Below are 15,666 nucleotides of genomic sequence, written 5' to 3'. Positions count from 1 at the left end.
TATTAAAAAAGAAAGAATTTATTGATTATGTTAACAAATATAAGATTTTTTTTCTTAATTGAAGATGCAGAGTGATTTTTTGTTTGCAAATTTGTGTGTACTGATCCATTGATGTATGTAACTAAATGCATATATAAGTGAATGATACTGGACGATTGCTCTCATTCCATTGTCAGCTGAACAATAATGCAGAGATGTGATAGCACAAGCCAACTGCCAAGGCATCTCACACCCACACATAACAGACAGGAAACATACGGCAACCAAAGAATCACAGACCTTAGAGACCTGGGGCAATCTAATTCATGCATTTTTCCTTTTATTCATGCTCTAGTAAGAAAATCTCAAATTTGGCTTAAACTTAATCAATTTATCAACCTAGCTTAATCTACCAATTCTTCCCTGACAGGGCTTCAGAGAAAGCCAATTCTCATGTAGTTCCTTAGAGTTATAAGTCTTCTGAAAAGTATATGTTTCTATCTCTGCCTGTACACTGCCTCTGTTTTTGTCAAGAACTTTTTGGCGTCATCAATGACCCTCTCATAGCTAAACCAAAGAGGTAACTTACACTCCTCTCATTTCACATTTCACATGACACACAATAGCATCTCACATTTTTTATCACATCTTCTCTCCCTCTTCTTTCACCTTCTTTCCCTGGTTCTCTGATAGTATTCCTTCAGGGATTTCTTCAAACCCAGCCCCTTCCATGTATTCTTTTTGTCAGAGGATGATGCTGATGACCACTTAGTTATCCAAGCAAAGAATAGTGCCCCCTGAGTCTTTTTTCCTCATTCATTATATCCAACAAATTGCTACAATATACACATCCTGTAATATCCACTTGTCTCTGTTCTCATTGCCACTTCTTTATCTTACACAAAATAAATGCACAGTCCTGTGACCCCTGCTTTCTTATGCTGCTTCTCTCTAAACCATTCTCAACACAGCAGCTAGAATAACAACCTCCCTATTCTACTCTCACACCCAATTCAACATACCACTCAGTCACTCAAAAACATCATTCCGTTCCTCAGTAACACCATGTTTCACAATTTCCTGGTGCATTTTCTCTAAAATATCCACCTTTGGCCTCCTATTTGCCTGGTTAACTTTTATGCATCATTCAGATTTCAGCTAAGCCATTATTCCCACGGGGAAGATTTCCCTGACCGATATCCTTTCATCACAGTCTTTGTTTACTGTCGCTCGTCTGTGTTGTCATGACAAGTAAAGTCTCGTTGGGTCTTTCACATTGTGTTACAATTCTCTCTTTGCTCGTCTCTGAGCTGCATGAAGGCAAGGGCTGTGTGTGTTTCTCTACCTTTTCATTTCTAGCTCCTAGCATAGTGACTAGTACAGAGTTTGAGTTCAGTAAATATTTTTAATTGCATGTATAAAAGAATGAATCATCATCATCAATCTTATCAATATCTTTTTCTCAGAAATCTAAGGGTTTTTGGGTACTCTTACAAGAACTTCACTTATGATATCTTACTTTAGTCAATCTATTTTAGTGATGTTTTGGAACAAAATATGATATTAGAATATACTTGCTGTCTTCTGATAAATTTCCCACTCAATGGGTACTGTCAAAGTCATCAAAAACCTTCAAGACAATTATTGAAGAACTGGTTTTATCTTAATGGCTGTGCTCATATATATAAATCTGGAATTCATGTGCTGCTTTGAAAAGGCAGGATAGTGCTGGCAGTGAATTATTATCTTGAAGACTCTCAAAGTTCTTTACTCAGTTGTGCCAGGGAAGTCCCACATCCAAGTAGTAGACTTCATTAGCAGTATATCCATTTTTGCTATTTTGTAGAACATCGTTAAGTGCTATGCTAATAAACGAAAGTAGAAAATCAAAATATATGTCGTGAAATTAGCTCGAGGCTATATAAACAGTAATGTTTTCGTTTTGTTCTGGATGAAGAGTTCTGGTTCAAAGGGTGTAAAGACATCATTTATGACATTTTAATATGCAAGGAAAACAATGAATAATGGACGTTTTGAACAGAATTTAAAAATCAAACAAAATGAAGCTAGGCGGTATGCTCATGTGAGTGGGGCAGTTAGGGTAGCAGGAAAACTAGATAAAACGCTGTAAGTCAGGGGTGTCAAACTCGTTTTCACTGGGGGCCGCATCAGCCTCTGGTTGCCTTCAAAGGGCCAAATGTAATTTTAGGACTGTATAAATGTAACTACTCCTTAACTGTTTAGGAGTTGAAATTACATTCAGCCCTTTGAAGGCAACTGGAGGCTGATGCGGCCCCCGGTGAAAATGAGTTTGACACCCCTGCTATCAGTAAATACTGCATTTTCCTCAATACATTCTACTAGACCACTTACTGCAAATTAAGAGTTGAAAAGAGGCCATCTGAACATGGTAAGATAGAAAAGTTAGAGGAACTGTTCAGAATATTAGAGACAAATAACACCAGCTACAACTATTTAGACAAAAGGATGTATTCCATAGTTATCAGAATGGAACAGACAATAGGCAGGTAGCATGTATTTTATTCAGTCTTGCAGTAATAGCTGACACCTACACGACACCAATAATATCTTTAAATATAAAGGACAAATGTATATAATAACAATAGAGTTGAGGGATAAGACAAGAAACTGAAAAAAGGGCGGGATTAAATAGTAGTCTCCAAATATAAGCAAAATACCTAGTAGTTCATACTTAACCCAGGTCAAAAATGAAAATAAAAACAGAGGGTTCTTCTCTAAAGAAAATATAAGAAGAAAACTCAGCATCTGACATTTAGAGTCCCAGTGTAAGGGCTGGTTTATTGCTTATTCACCATAAGGAGAAAGCTAATGATCAATTCTGTTCACATCTAAAGAGCTTCAAGGAAACATTTACTTACCTTATTTCTAACCATTAAAGGTAACCAATGATTAATAGTTATTTAAGGATATTAAGCAATGCGGGGAAAAATACAAAGACAAACTAAGCCAACAGGAAAATCAACTCCAAAAGAGACAGGAAAGAATTAGGGAGCAGAATAAGACTTTTAAAAATTCTTTCATTGCTATCTGAGAAGAAGATCTAGGAAGACCTTACATTCATAGGGAAAAAAGTGAATTCAACAAAAATGAAGCAATACAAGAACAAGAATGAGCTCTTAGAATAGGAAAGTCAACTTTCCAAAACAGAAATTCAATAAAAGAAATCAAAGTCACATTTAAGAAAATATTCTAAACAGAGTAAAAATATTGAAAATATGAAATAAATAAGAGAAGATACATAATGCAGAAGTTCAAACAAAAAGCGTCCATTATCTGATTACGTAGAATATGACAATGCGAGAATAGAGGGATAAATTAGAGGAAAAAAATTATCAATGGAATATTAGAAAAGAATTTCCCAGGGCAAAGGGGTATAACTTTTCAACTGACAAAAACCCACCAAGTGCTCAACAAAAAGAAAAAAAAGAAAACAAATACACATCTAGATATGTATTTATAAAAATTAACATCAAGTTCAAGAATGAAATCACAGATTCTTTTAGAAAGAAAAAAATATGTCACCGATGAAGAAACTAGAATCAGACTAGATTCTGGTAATACAGGCAGCATGGGAACAAACAGAGCAAACCTTCAAAGTAATGGACTATAAACAAAGAAAGCACAACTAATCTATCAACTGAGTATGAGGGCATAATAAAAACATTTTTAAACACGCAAAGAACCAGAAATTTACACTCCTGCTCCTTTCTTAGAAAGTTCATCTTCCCATCCACATCTCATTAAATCACAGGGCCAGTTTCCCCCACAGACACCTTTGCAATTTCAACAGTATAGCTAATGCTCCGATCAAATGTCATGAGTCACAGGCGCTGTGCGCTGACTCGCCATTTTGTACAATCAGAAAGGATATCAATGCTCCCACCCTCCCCTCATCCACTTTTTTGTTCTACCGAAGTTGCGACACCCTTAAATTTATATTTATATAGTACAATTGGTTTCAACATTTCAAACTTCCTAAGTATTATGACTATAATAATGATGCTCCAAATGTAGTTTGTGCAACCTTTAGTCACATACTAGGATTATATCCCATCTCCTATAAGTCTAATGTTCCTTATTCTTCTACAAAATACCTTTCTGGGTCAAAATGAATTCTTCTTTTTAAATCCTCTACCCAGTGTCGTTACCATATTCTCAATTTTGTACAAGTTGTTAATGATTCTTTATATCCTACAGAGTCCCCCTATTTCCCAGAGTTTTCCATCCAGTTTTTTGTTTTTTCACTGCTCTCTAAGCCAGAAGTACAGCTGTTATAGTGACATAGCATGTCACTGAGCTAAACCCACTTTTTCCTTGATATTATGTATTCATCTCTCTTTGTATATCCTTTTCTTACTTCCTTAGAAGGCAACATAGTGGGGGCAAGGGGCAAGGATAGGAAACAGAGAAAGTTGATGTCATAGCAGAAAATCAATAAATTATGTATAAGTAAGTAAATTTAAAAAAAGAAATATCAACATATCCTGGGAATATGAACCAGAAGAGCTAAACAACAGAAAAAGAAATGGTTGTCACTTAGGGACAGAGCCTGGGTGGGGGGAGTTTAGTAATAAGCCCTTATTTTTCAATGTAACTGGTGCTGTTTACCAAATATTCCCAGCATCTTTGCCCTCTGAAAACATGGCAGGACTGTACTTCTTGATCCTGGTAGGGTTGCATGACGCAGTATTACTAGTCACAGCCAATGAGTTGTGAGTGAAACTGACATGTCACTTCCAAGTAGAGACTTTTAAGAGCCAGTGTACAATTCACCACTCTGTCTCTTTCTTTGGAACATTAGTCAGAAACTTTGGTGGCTGATCATCAGAAGGAGCACACATGTTTCAGAGCTAGCCTTCAGACAACTTGTGAGAGATGCACAGCCTGAGCTAGAAATAAGCCTTTTCTATTATGAGCCACTGTAATTTTGAAGAGCCTCGCTGCAGTAAATGTTAGCTGAAAAATGCCACTTGATTTGTTTTAACATGTGTATGATTTTCTTTGATAAAAAGACATTTTAAAGCATCCAAAGACATTGCAAGCCTCTAATTTGTCTTAAGTAATATAAACATCATGCCTTTTTTAGTGGATAAGAATGTCAAATTTATAAACTCAGTTAAATGATTTTAGTTCTCCTTCTCAATTAGATTCGTCCTCTGAACTTCAGAACACAGAAAATTAAGTGATTATTTTCTCCATTATCCCAATGTTGGTACATAACTACTATTATAGTAGAGGCATAAGAGAAAAGCAAATTCATTACATATAACTGGTCATTAAGGATTAATTCCTGGCAGATGCCCAGCTGAAATAGGTTGCTTGGACCACAGTCCCCATAAGGAGTTACTTTGGTGACTCAAAGAAAGATAACTAGCCATTCTCTAACATTGTGATGCCAGAATAAAACATTAAACAATTAAAATCATAAAGAGTAAGTAAAATTACATTTTTGCTGGGCTAGCTTATATAAGGTACTGATTCTCAAACCTTACTGAGTCTTGTGTGGGGCTGAAAAATTTGCATTTTAACAAGTACATGAAGATATTTTGATGTAGGCATTCCATAGACATACTTTGAGAGTACTGACTTAATATCTGTATTTACAAATCAAGTTCAAAAGATCGTTTACTTTTTTCCCCACATATCAGTAAGTGATTAACTCAGGGAACAAAATGCTGAAAATAGAAACTGGAAAGAAGTTGAAAGCACAAAATAGAATTAAATATTTATTATCAGTGAAGATTAACCATATCAAGAACTTATAGTGATTAAGACATAGCAGACACACTGGAGATCCAAGATGGCAGCAGAGTAGGTGGATGTCACACTCGCCTCCGCCCAAAACCAAACTGGAATCATAACTAAATTGTGCAGCAATCAACCTGAATAACAAACCTGCAGACTAGCTAAAGAGAAGTCTCGTAATCAAGAATTTATAGAGGAAGCCATATCAAGATTGGTAAAAAGGGCAGAGATATGAAATGGGCTGGCCCCACCACCATTGGTGGAGCTCAGATTTTAGAAAGATGTCTCAGCTGCAAAGGTTCCCCCTGAGAAGCATGGGAGTCTCACCTCCAAGCCAAACTCCCCAGCCCAGGGCATCAGAGCCAGGAAGAGGTGCCCACACAACATTCTAGCTGTGAAAATCAGCAGCGTTTCTGTCTGCCAAGGAGAGGAGGAAGTCCACTAGAGACACGGGCACCCTCTTAAAGGGCCAATGCACAAAATCTCATTCGTAGCCACTTATCCGGGCTCAGAGGGAAGGCAAAGCAGACTACAGTCTCATGAGGAAAGACTGGGGTTTGTGGCTCTGAGGAGAGAACTGAAGGTACAGCCACCAGGATCCATGAGCTGAGTTCTTCTGCCATACCACAGACCCCATATTTCTTGGGTGGAGCACTCCCTTTCATAAGTCAGCAGCCTGGGGAAATGCCCCAACCTCTGGACTCCCTGACACCCAGAAAAGCTTGAGGAGTCAGCTATCTGCACCAGGGTATAAAGGTGTGGACAGATTCAAGAAGTGTCAGTAACTAGTTGTGTGGCTTCAGGGCAGGGAACATTTCCCCCACTTACCTGTGAACCTGACTGGGCCCTCACCAGAATCCCCTAGCCCTGCTCTCCATAGTCCCGGTGGCCCCATGCTCTCAACTCTTGGTGACTGTCATACCAAGGTCGGGGAAGAATCCAGGACAGATTGACTTGCATGGCATTGGAGTAGGGGCCACTCCTACTAACTTCCCCCAAACCTGACCTGCACCTCCCCCTCCCGGGAGATCTCCTAACCACACCCTCCCAACTCCTGGTGGCCTGCCTTGCTGAGACTGAGCTCTGGGAAGAATCTGGGACAGATTGAATTGTGTGGTTCTAGAACAATGGACATCTTTCCCTCGCACTCCTGACAGGTGCCAAGACCTCCCTTCACACAGTCAAATTTTAGTCTATTTGGGCCTTATAAACACTGCTGACTTCACCCTGATGACTCCCTGAGACCCCATCTACCCACAAAGGTTTGCAAGCACCTGGTGGGTGGCAACCAGAATTGTAAACACTGTGATATTTGCTGAAGGGCCTCAGACCCAGCAATGGTATGGACTTTGAACCTGTATCAATCTGGTGAACACCTCTTGCCCTTACAGGGTAACTCACTGAGAAACTACTTCATGCTACTTGAGTTCTACCAGAGGCTCTATGAATGACTGAGCCTAACAGGCAGCCAGCAGGTGAAGGCAGGTGGAAATGGATCTTGGGGTGTCTTGGGACTTTTGCTGACATGCCCCTGGGAAAATCAAGCCTTGGTGTGCATCTTGGCCCTTCCTGAGAACACTCAGGCCCTGCAGAGCCAACCACAAACTGTGGATCACTTTATAGCTCCAAATAGGTTGCCCAGGGCCAGTCACAGGCACTGTCTGACATTGGTCAGAACCAGACTACCTCCCAAGAGGCCCCAGAACCAATAAACCCAAAGGCCAGTTTCAGACAACAAAAGAGCAGGATTTAACTAGCTTCACAAATGGCTTATCCAGAGAGGAATCTCAGCAGGCACCAGACTCTTCTGAAGCAAATTTCCCTTCATGTGGTCAGCACCTGCACAGCCCCTTGTACACTACGGTAGGGTTCATCCTCACAGTCAGACAACCTGAGGGTGGATCCCAAGCACAAATGGGCCAACAGAAATCAAGACTCAATTGCAATAGGAAGTCCAATATAAGCCACACGAGGAGCATTCCTAGAGCACACAACTCAGGTGATCACGGAGACTGCACCAGTGGGTCCCAAAGAATGCCGACTATTTAAAGCCACCTTACCAAGACTGGGAGTCATAGAAGATCTGCCTAATACATAGAAACAAACACAAAGAGGCAGCCAAAATGGAGAGACCAAGAAATATACCTCAAATGAAAGAACAAGAGAAGTTTCCACAGAGAGCTAAATGAAATGGAGATAAGCAAATTATCAAATATGCAGTTCAAAAAAAAAGTTATAAGAATGATCAAAGAACTTGGACAGAACTGTAACAGTGTGGAAAAGGACATAGAACCCATTTCATTTAGAAAGACAGAATGCACCATGTTTAATTAAAAGATGAGTTCTGTTGTGCCGTCACAAGGCAAAACTCATCAAGTAGCCATGGAAAAAGCCATGCTGTATTTAATGTATTTTTCACTACACCGAAACGTGCCCGCATATGTTACATTTTCCTTGAGCAAGCTGTCTTGCCATACTAGGAAGACTGAATTTCATACTTATATATCCACTTTGGTGTTAAAAAGATCAGCATCCAATTTGCTATTTTTTTACCCACTAACTTCCTAGGGTCTTGGGATCTGTATCCTTGTGAAAAAATTATACTCTTGGTAACCAATTTTTCTACTCTTTTCTATTATTTTCCTTTACTCCATTTTTTCATCCATTTATTGTTATTCTGATAAATTATGTGTATTTTTACAAGCTACCTCACAGCATAGCCGGGCTAAAAAAATTAAGTAATACGTAAGCGACACATGGAGCAAGACAGAGAGATAGCGTAGACCTACAGAGGAGCCGTGCACTGAAACCACGGCGCTGAAGCTTGGGAGGGAGCTCCTGCCCACCTGCAACGGGCCCTCTCAGCACGTTCTGTGATTAGTCTTCTTTCATCAAAGTAATGGAAGACAGAGGTATTACTTTCAGTCATTTTTACTTATGCCTTTTATCCCTTCAGTTTTTGTAAATATGTAAGAATCTTTCACTAATAATAGTAATGGTGGTTAATAAAATGTGAATTTATTTATTAATCAAGTAAAAGCATGCATCGAGGCACTATGTTGACTGTTCCATAGGAGTTGGGCAGAGGTGGTGGCAGGAAATGTGAGCAGTAATACAGAACCCCGGTTTTAGATAGAGGCCAGTTTGGATTTGAATGCTTCCTGTTGGCATCACCTTGGGTATTGGGGTCAACTTTCTTTCCTCTATAAAACAGGAATAAGATAGCATTTCCTAGTTTGTGTCCTTTAGAGATTTAAACTGAGAAAAAGGCTAATGCGAACTTAGTACAGAATTTGTTTTCCATTTAGTTTATGATAGTTCCTTCCACAAAAACTTAAGCTTTATAGAGCAGTAAGTCTTATAAACAAGACTACAGTTGAAAGGTACATGTAATACATGCCATGAAAGTGGCATGCGCAAAGTGGTGTGTGGGGAGAGAGCAGAGAAAGTCGTGATCAAAGTCAGAGACCCAGCAGCGGAGCAGCTTGAAGAACAAAGGGCCACCGGAGGTGTTTGAGAACATGTAGTCAAGGCACATCAAGACTCAGGGATGGAGGACAAATTGGAACAGACTGCACAATTTGAAAGTAAATTTTTTTAAGCTATCAAGAAGAAACTAATAATGAGAACACTTCTTTTGCAAGAGGAATCCATCTGTGAAAAGTACTATGCTCTTTATGTTGACAACAATTAGGATGTGGAGCTCCATTGTTACTCTTCTCGTAACAACTACCATTTATTGTAGAATTAGTATGTGCTGAGAGTCTGTTGGGCACATAACAACCCTACCAGGTAAGAACTATGCCCATTTTCTAGAGCAGATGAGGCTTAATAAGCTCAAATACTTTGATTAGAGTCACTTAGCAAATGGCAGAGTAGCGATGCTTCCTGGCTATGAAGCCCACGATCCAAAGCCTGTGATCTTCCATGATCAGCCTTTGCCTCTCTGCATAATTGCATCTGATGGGATCTTTTTTGATTATCATATCAAAAATAAGGTTTATTTGTTTTCCTTTTGGGGTCCTCATGTAAGATTTTACAATAACCCTGTGAGAGAAGCATTAGGTAACCTTGAATAAATAAGATTACAGGTTTTATTTTCCAGAAGAAGCAGGTGACATCAACACCAGCACTGTCTCAAAGGAAGATTAGTCTCCCCCATACTCATGAGGTAATAAGTAACTCATTTTTTCTGGACTCCCAGTGGCTGTAACTCATGACAGTCTTTTAACTGCCATAAACTCCCTGTTATGCTGGAAACATGTCTCTGTAGCATTCTGAAGAATATATATGAAGTTTTTCAATTTGGGGAAATATAGAGAGAAAATAATGTACAAACAAAAATTAAGCAATAACTTTCCAAAGTTCGTTTTTCCAAATTTTCTACTACATATTTAATTTGTAACAGTTGTGTGTGGTTTGTCCAATAATGACTAAGCTCTATTCAGAAATTGAGAATACAATAATTTAAGCTGCCTCTAGAAATTATTTAACAATTTTCACTAAGCTATAAAAAATGATGGTGTGATTGCCAAATAGCATTTTCAAATAGCCAACTGTACGAAAACAAGACAATTGAGGCCATTTTGCATTAAAGGGACTATAATCAGTGGAGAAAAACAACCAGAAAGAACTTTCCAAAAGACTATATTGTATTTATGTCATTTGCCATATGTTTTTGGCAATTCATCTCCTGGAAGCCTTGTAGTACTATACATCCTGATCTCTTATTGCTTTGTTTGACCATGTGACTTATGCTGGTCAATGAATCAAGAATAGAGTTATGAAGTAAGTCACTCCCAGGCCACAGCATTTCATTATTTGTTCAAAATCCCTCGAGTTCTCTTTACTTGGCAGACTTGAGATAATGGCTGCTCCACAAACTTGGGATCAACTTGGGTGATGAGATAGAGAGCATAAGTTTTAGTCAACCTGCAATTACATGAGGGAGAATTAAACCACTGTAGCTGAAAGTCAGTGAGATTTTGTGGTTGTAACTGTAGCATAACCTAGCTCAGTACTGTTAAATAAAATAAAATGTAAGCCACATATGTAATTTTAAGTTTTCTAGTAGCCATATTTAAATGCAAAGAGACACAAGTGGAATCAATCACTAGTCACATTTCAAGTGCTTAAGAGCCACATGTGGCTAAACAACTACTGTATCAAACAGAGCAAATTTTGCTTATTATGGGGATAGGAACAATATATAGTATCTAATTAATCACTGTGGTTTCCTCAAGGAACACACAGTAAGACAAATGGCTTAGCAATAGAAGAGAGTTGGTAAATTCTGGTTTGGTCAAAGATATCAATGGGTTATCATAGTGGATATCCCTTCTGGGCAGTATAAAACACAGAACAAAAAAAAAGCACAGAACATTAGAAGTATAAACGAGTTCCAATTATCTTTCACTCTGCCAGTTCCTGAAAATAAAAGAGTAGAAGGCTCAGTTACCTGAAAATTCTCACACTTGGTTTCAAGAGCCCAAATAATATAAACTATTTTCTTAAGTTTCAAGATATATCTGAAAGATATGACATCAAACATCCACTACTCACACAGTCTTGGAGCTGAAAAAAAATGGACCAAAGAGAGTTTTAAATATGTCTAAAGTAATCAAGAGTAAAAATGCAAGAACAGAGTGAAACCTTTGGGTTTGTACAAGAAATGATGATTAGTGACATTTGAAAGCATAGCTTTGGTGAATTCATGAGTTAAGGGACCAAATTAATAGAACTCCATTTTAGCTGAAGAGCCCAGGGAAACTTAATAAGAGAAAAACAGCCAATTGTGGGTCTGTGTGAAGCTAATAATGACATGCAGGATTTTACAAGGAGATGAGTGACATGGGCAAAAAAGAGCAGAGGACTTAGATAAGGATCAAATACCCTATCTGGAGGCTTAAAGGAATAAAATATAAGGTAGAGCTTCAGACTGGCTACCAATCAAAGGTGGAATATTAGATCTATTGAGAATTACATGTTTAAATAAGCGGTTACCTTGACTTTGAATGAAAGGAAAAATGGGATTTATAGTAGCTGGCCGTTTAGCTAGTATAAAGAAAATGAGAACATGATTTCTATAGAATGTATATGCACTTTTTCATACAGGTAAAAATGAATACAATGTTTTAGAAAAACTAAAAATAAGTCAAAATCAAGTCCATCATATAAATTAGAAATAGCTAGAGGAAGAAAAACTTAAGGAAAAATTGATTTAAAAAAATTAAATGCCATAAATAGATGTGTGTTTTTAAACATCTTAGAGAATAAACAGTAACATCAAATGCCAGAAAAGTGTTTGCAATACTTATCACTGTGTCGTATTATTTTATGTGCTGTTTTGCTAAGTTTTACCAAACCTCAAAATTCTTGAAACATCAAGGTCTCCAAAGATTATACCTCTATATATTCTCATCTTTCCTCCCACATATATCTTGACATCAAAGTGTTTGGGAAAATACCAATAGAACTAAAAAAAATGAAGGCAAAATCTAATAATTCTCTAGATTAATATGCTTAAATATAAAATTTATGGAATGTATGTTAAACAAAAATAAGAGTCACAATAGATTAACATATATTTTTTCCTTACAGGATAATAGTATGTGTTAAAAGACAAGAGCAGTAGGGATTATAGAATACCAAAAACAATAGCAAAGATTTGAGAAGAAAAGAAAATATTTTGTTAGGTTCAAAAAAGCTAGAGAACTGGAATGTTATGTCAATTAAAGCAAAGCCCTAGATGACAAAAATACTTTAAGAAAAATGATTATTAAAAAAAACATAAAACAGTAAAGAGAATTTCAACTAAAACTAAAGAATAGTTTAAACATAATTGTACACTAAGACTAAGCAATGCAAAGCAAAAGTGATGAAATATAAAGAAATGGTCAACTAAATAATTGTTTAGACTCTATCTTCAGAAATAAGACAAAAAAGCAGGCATTTGCTTAGCATCAAATCAGATTTTTGAATAGAAAGTTGAGAAATTAAAGAACTAGCAGATTAACAAGTAACAATTAGATCACAGTAATGCCTTCTCTGCTGATAAAAAAGGCCAACACCAGCCGTTCTCAATCAAAAGTGCTATACTGGTAAAGATGACGGACATTCTTAATTCAGATCACTAAATATCTGGAAGTAATCCAGCCAAGCTCACCCCTGGAATCCTCTCACAAATAGTTTCTGTATGTGAGGATAATATCTGTTACTGTCCAGCAGAGAATATTTCTTCCTTAGGTGAGTTTAGCTTCTGTTCCATTCATCTTCCCACTGTCTCTTTTTATTATCCAGGATGACAGCACACTGAACCCATCAGTATCCTTTATCCCTTCCTCTCCCTCATGAAACACCATGGATGAGCAGAGCTAGTTCAGAATAAAGGGTAGGCTCCAGGCATACGTGCGGTGAGAGAGCCTGGGCTTTGAAGTCAAATAGCCTGGGCTTCAATTATCTCAGATCCACCACCTACCAGCAAGATATTTAACTTCTAGAATGCTTACTTCCTTCATTTACCAAGTGGGGATAATAATACCTACCTCACAGTTACTGCTAGAATTAGAGAAAATGGTGCAGGTAAAGCATCTCCTGTATCTTGGCACATACAAAGCTTTCAATAAGTTAATTTTATTGTTAAAATCTGAGTCCAAATCCTGCTTTGCCATAAGAAGCTCTGTGACTCAATTCTTGATGATATAGTACCTACTTCATAGTAATGTTTGAGGATTATAAATAAATTAAAATATGTAAAGTGCTTAAATAGTGCCAAGTAAAAAATAAAGTTCTTATTATTATTAAGCTCAGAATTCCTAAGTGACTTAGGAGGTTCTAGAAATAGCGAAGTCCTAAGGTATAGGACTTTTTATATAAGGTTTAGAAGTCAAATTTTCTGTAAGAGCAGGGGGATCAAAAAAGGGGCCAAGAATTTGTAACCTGCAAATTTAGTGAAGAACGAGAGACCAGACCAGAAGTACAGTTCGGATTCTAGAAATTTCTACCCATTTTTAGAGTCATTGCCACAAGTGGGTGTTCAGGACTTGTAGGCACATGGCGGCCACAGGAAGGAGAACTGGAGTTGTACTGGTACAATGTGTATGGATGAAAGTAAGTCCCAGGGAGGTCATACACACTTCTCAGTGTTGACCTCTGGCATGGTCGAGCACAGGACTGTGACATCACAAGTCATCCCTTCAGGCTTGTGGTGGTGTGCTTGGTGCTTCTACTTTCCTCATTACACTTCAGAAGCAGGTAGACAGGGTCTAATCCTGGCTGTGTCGTTTACCAACTTCGTGACCTGACCACGTTGTATAGTGTATCTGACCCTTCACTTAAGAAACTCTTATCTCTCACAACTGCTGTAAAGTTTGGAGATAGGATACATACACTGTCTGGCACGCATTCAGCAGGTAGTGGGTAAATACTAGCTACATAGTCTCCTTATTTTTTTCTATGTCTCACACCATCAGAATGTGCTTATTCTTAATGCCTCTCTCTGTACATGAATAATTCTTACTCCTCTCTTGGCTAAATGCCCATGATACCCTAGAACCTCCTCAGACTTTTGCACACATGGATTTTTTTCATGCCTATTATACCTGGTTGTATAATCTAGTATCATCTCTCTATTCCTCCTCTGAGGCTAGAGAAAGATGCTATCAACCAAGATGGCTGGATACATAGAATGAGTTCTACTTTTCCTTTCAGCTTTTATATTCAATAACTGCAGTTGCAAACATTGCTCTATAAAAGCGTATGTTTTAAACTCAAGTTGGCACTTTTGTTTGTGCATGGATGACCTGAAACCATCTTTGTTTTATTTCCCAGCAAACCATACGTAGTTGCTGCGCCAGGTATATTTCACATCGAGCTTCCAGTCTCCGGCACATCATCAGGACTCCTGGATGTCCCATGCGCCACTTCTGCTTTACATTTCTTTCCCTCTACCTCCCATGGCAAACTTAAACTTGGCTTTCCGAACTAGATCATACGTCACCACCTGTGATGCCCTCCCCAGCTCCACCAAACGTCCCAGATAGTTCTGGCCCTGAATTTCCATGGCCAGACCACACTACACCACAATTTGTTGAATGTTCTTCTGACCCACTTGGCTATGTGGTGGTCTTTGAAGATAGAATGTTTCATCCATCTTTTTAACCCAGGATTAAGCACTGTGCCCTGCTTCTGGCATGGGCTTTAAAAATGTCTGGTAATTAAGATTATTACTTTTCTTCAGTGAAATGACCAATGCTATCAATAATAAGCTTCCGTGCTTTCTCTTCCCATCCCAACATAATTTTGCATGTTTTTCTATCTTATCAGACTGCATATAAACAGAATTCAGCACATATTAAAAGACCAAGTAGGATTTTTTCCCCAGAAATGTGAGGAAACATGAATATTAAGGAATGTATTAGTACAATTCACCATAACAACAAAGTGAAAAATCATATGGTTATTATTATGAATAAAAATATTGTTTTTGTAATATATCATATTTTGTATAAATCAAAACCCATTCTTAATAATAATAACAATTCTTAATAACAAGGGATAGATATTTTATTAAGATAATGAAATATATTTACCTAAAATTATGCCTACAACATGAGTTTAACGAGTTTATACCAGAACCACAACATGAGTGTAATGAGTTTATCCCAGAAACACCCTTATTAATGTCAGCAACAAGATACTGATGTCCACTGGCACACGTATTTGTTTTTGTAATAGGTAGGGAAGTAACAGAATTATAAGAGAAAAGACATACAAAATGAAAGAAAGATTCTGAACATATCATTTGATATTGATATAATTATTTTATCTGGAATCCAAAAATAATCAATGACAATGAAAAATGAATAGTCAGAAATCAATTGCTTTCATTCATGCACACAA

General features: G+C 37.7%; 1 protein-coding gene across 2 annotated transcripts in view; it reads right to left on the bottom strand.

The window, feature by feature from the left end:
- The window catches only part of NLGN1 (neuroligin 1), a 762,989-nt gene that overhangs the window by 656,873 nt on the left and 90,450 nt on the right, over positions 1-15,666 (bottom strand). The gene's annotated exons all lie outside the window — the stretch shown is intronic.

The sequence above is a fragment of the Desmodus rotundus genome, chromosome 2 (genome assembly GCF_022682495.2).
Source record: "Desmodus rotundus isolate HL8 chromosome 2, HLdesRot8A.1, whole genome shotgun sequence".
Taxonomy (NCBI): Eukaryota; Metazoa; Chordata; class Mammalia; order Chiroptera; family Phyllostomidae; genus Desmodus; species Desmodus rotundus.
The sequence above is the reverse complement of the archived record's forward strand: the minus strand, read 5'-3'. Positions and strand labels throughout refer to the sequence as shown.